The sequence below is a fragment of the Bos indicus genome, chromosome 12 (assembly GCF_029378745.1).
Source record: "Bos indicus isolate NIAB-ARS_2022 breed Sahiwal x Tharparkar chromosome 12, NIAB-ARS_B.indTharparkar_mat_pri_1.0, whole genome shotgun sequence".
NCBI classification, from domain to species: Eukaryota; Metazoa; Chordata; class Mammalia; order Artiodactyla; family Bovidae; genus Bos; species Bos indicus.
In genome coordinates, this window is record NC_091771.1 from 15024004 (window position 1) to 15028118 (window position 4115).

The 4115-nt window shown below is 45.5% G+C and overlaps 1 non-coding gene across 1 annotated transcript; it reads right to left on the bottom strand.

Moving 5' to 3' along the window:
* Nucleotides 1–3150: 3150 nt before the first annotated feature.
* TRNAE-UUC (transfer RNA glutamic acid (anticodon UUC)) lies at nt 3151–3222 on the bottom strand. Its single transcript has one exon. It is a non-coding gene; the product is annotated as a tRNA-Glu (tRNA).
* Between the last annotated feature and the right edge of the window lie 893 nt (nt 3223–4115).

Sequence of the window (4115 nt, forward strand, 5' to 3'; positions counted from 1 at the left end):
CTACCAACTCCTTTGGAAATCCTCTAGCCTGCCTGAATAGGTTTTTCCGGCCACATGTGATTGCTCAGAGCCTCCCAACTGTGAGAGGCATGAGATGTTCTAAACTGTCTAAATACAGAGTCTTTTGAGCAGTTAAAAGATTGATTAGAAATTGTATTGGTGAAGGGTTTTTCACTTATTGGGCCAATATTTACTGCTAAGTCTCCATATCCCTTACCTGCTGTGTCCCTGGCAGTGTATTGATTAATATAATTGGTGTAAGTAGTAGCTTTAATGTTTGTAACCTTGGACCCTTGAGTTAATTCTTTTCTTGATTGAGCCCACCACACCTTTGCCCTATAGGAATGCAACTTTATCTAACGCTTTTGGAGGGTGGCTCCTGACTTTGGAATAATCACCTTTAGAGAAAAATAAGTTTCTTAAAAAGTTAACAGGCCTCCTGGCCAGAAGATGATGTAAATCACCTGAACTTTTGCATATGATAAGTTTGAAAGTCTGGCTTCGATTAGGATCAGGAACTGCTGTCCTTGCATGACTCTACCCCTTCCCCCATTATCCTCTATGCATAACTTAAGGTATAAAAACTACTTTGGAAAATAAAGTGCGAGCCTTGTTCACCGAAACTTGGTCTCCCCATGTCGCGCTCTCTCTCACTCTGGCTGAGTCTCCATCTGGAGCGCGGAACCCACCATGCTTACTAATTATGCCTGGGCTTCTAAGATCCGACCGGGGAGGCCTCAGTGTCTCCTCTCCTTCGGGAGAACGGAAGGATGCCTGCAGCCTACGTAAGTGGTGCAAACTTCTTGTCTTGAAGTTTTATTGGTCTCCCGTGTAAACCAAGCTACTCAGCCTCTTTTCTCCACTGAATTTTCCTACTGAGCTATACTCATTCTATTACTCTTTATATCCTTAATTAACGTTTAATTAAGCAGTTGTTTCCTGATCCTCGCCTACGCCGTCTCTCCTTCGAATACCCTGGATCAGCCGGGGCGGACCCTGGCATACCAGGAAACAACTGAGCCCCTGCGCCGCAAATAACTGAGCCCATGAGCCACAACTTCTGAGCCCTCACGCTGCACCTACTGAAGCCCGCACATCTAGAGCCCGTTCTCTGCGACAAGAGAAGCTATTGCAATGAGAAGTCCGCCCACCTCAACTGGAGAAACCTTGTGCGCGTCAGGGAAGACCCAGTGCAGCCATAAGTAAATAAATATTTTGTTTTTTAATCAATAAATATTTTAAAGATAAATTAAAAACCAAACCTGGGGAATTCAAAGCATAAGATCCAGGACCCAGTGCTTCATGGGTAAAATGAAAGGCTCCATTAAATGATTGCAAAGGGCATTTGTAGCTCACAATAGTCTATGAATATAAAGACTAATAAGGAAGATGATTAATGAAAACTATGGCAAAATGTTTTGCAAAAAATACAAAGTTATAAAAATGGCAAATAAAACTCAAGCAAATATTTCCCCACAAAGTTAAGCTGTTTTCATTTAATTAAGTACATGTTTATAGAGGCATCTACTATGCTCTGTGTCTCTTAAGTATCATATTCATCCAAAGGATGCTTTTGTCAAATCTGTGAGGCCACAGATCTATTTTATGGAAAATGAATGATTCATGGGATGAGTGGATTTAACAGTCTTCATGTGAATGGAACTCACTTGCCATAAGAAAGCAAGTTTTAAGACAAACAGAAACCACAGCTCCTCCTTGGCAGCCATCCTCCCTCCCCTTGCTCATTTTAGATTGAGGAGCCCTGGAGACAGCATTATTCCTTGTTGCTTTTCTAGAACCTCAACAAAACATAAGTAGTCCCTTTATTAAACTCTGTTAAGAATGTCATCAGTTTCCTACTGGGCCCCTGGTTGATACAGACATAATAATATTATCTGATAACAAAATAAGGATTAAATTGAAAAAAAGTATATAAAACATTTATCCAAGTTCATGGAACGTGCTCAATAAATAGTTGTTACTATTACAGGGTTTTATATTTTCCTATCTGTTCTGTCCTACTCGATTTAATAAATGCAGCTCACCTGCTGATGATCAATTTCTCCTCCAGGCTTTTTATTAGAAATTTTGAATAAGCATATATTTTGCCTAGTATGTTTCTCATTGAAAGTGATATTTTTGTGTCCCCTTAAAATCCCAAAGGACTTTAAAAAGAGAGCAAATCTCAAACAAAGTTATGTGGATGCCAAGTCTTTTTCACAGTCGTTTCTCAGGGTTAATGGTAGTCTAAGAACAAATTGGGGAAGCTTCAAAGAGTTCAACACCAGTGGGACAGAAGTGTGGCTTCTAAATGCCTGGAGGTTTTTCCTAGCAGCAAATGTTTGGAGAAGCAAGCAAGATAAACGATTACAGCAGAAGATGCACTTATTTGGGTAACAGTTGGAAACTGTCTTGTCACACATCAGTACTAACATTTCTAACTCTAGAGAGCTTATTGAGTGTATCATGAATTCCTGAAGTTTTTTACAACAGAATGTGTCAAACAGGGCGTGAGAAGAAAGTGTTATTTTTTGCCATTGCCTCACTCCTCAATATGTGTAATAATATAATTTTCTATTTTCCTTCCTCCCCTTCTCCCCCCCACGATAACTGCTTCAGTGAGCTTTTGAATCACAAAACACAGTAGACTGTACTCTGAACTACTGTGCCCTCAATAATGTGACTTTTCTGAAAATCCTGCTGTCCTTCTCAAAGGAATGGCTTTAGGCAACTTAAAAGCCTATAATGTCTTACAATGTGTCTTGTCTTTTTTTTTTTTCCCAAAGAAGAGCACTTTTTGATCATGTGTTCCATATTCACAGTACAAGGAGAAATTACGCAGGAAAACCAACTGAAAGATCTATCTTAGCATAGGACCAGCTGACTCCCTGCTCCTCGGATTTAAAGACTTATTTCAAAAGCAAACTTGGCACTCTTTCGAGTTACTTCCTTTCCGTTTGCTCCTGCCGGTCGACCGGCTTTGAGTGGGCTGTACGACCATTCACTCTAGGGTAGACCTCGATTCTCTTCAGCTTCAATTTCCTCTGGGTGCTCTGAAATGGGGTTATAGCTCTTTCTAAAAACACCAGTGTTCCCCTAGTTTAGGGGTGTTTGAATTATTTTCGTTTTCTGTCCAAAAAGGTACTGGCGTTCCCACACCGGGAGTCGAACCCGGGCCGCCTGGGTGAAAACCAGGAATCCTAACCGCTAGACCATGTGGGAGACGACGAGTATTGGTGCAAACCTAGACAAATTGAGTCTTCAGTCTCAGCTTCCTCCCGCCCCGCCTCTTCCGACATCCGCTGGCAGACCTATTTCTGCGCATGCGGAGCTGCTTTACGGCCGGCGCCCCAGCCCTCGGCGCTCGGATCTCTTCTGTGCACGTTCGCGTTCTTTATGATCTCATCCGGTCTCCTGATTCTAGACACCGCGTCTTCGCCTGTGTAGATTCTAGATTGATGAGTCATTATTCATAATTCCTCAGGAGAAGCCGGCAGAGTACCAGAAGGCTGGCACTGCTTTGGGTGAAGACGTAAAATCGCTTCCACAGAGGCCGGCGTGTGCTGGACGCCGGGGCCCCTGCGAGGCAGCCGTCCGGAGCGCCGCCGACGCGCCTTGGTGCCGCCCGCCCTCTGGCCCTGCTCGCCGAGCTCCGGGCCTGCCCGCGCGCCCGGGGAAGCGCCGGAGCTGCGTCCCCTGGCCCGCCGAGCCCGAGTGTCCCCGGCACCCGGGGGTCTGCCTTTCTCCCCTCCGCGCCGTGCAGGGCCGCACTCAGGCCCCATCCCGTCCCAGAAATTTCCCCTCTCAAGATACAGGACACGGGGCTGCCTGGAACATTCCAGGTCTATTTGTGCCGTTGAAAGTGCAAGGTGGTGGCTTGTGAACGTAGTTTTTAAAACCGGAGAAAGTCCCTCGTTGCAAGCAGGCATGAAGGATGGAGGGTCCCCGCGGTGTCCCCGCCGGGTCTCGGCAGCATCTCGCCGGGTGCAGTTTTTCTTCCTCCATCAGCCTCGGGATGAGGAAGCCCGCGTGGGAGAGCTGCGGTCCTGGTGTTCTCGAGGCGGCTTCAACTACCCAGAAGTTGTTTGCACGAGCGCCCGACACTTTTGGAGCCC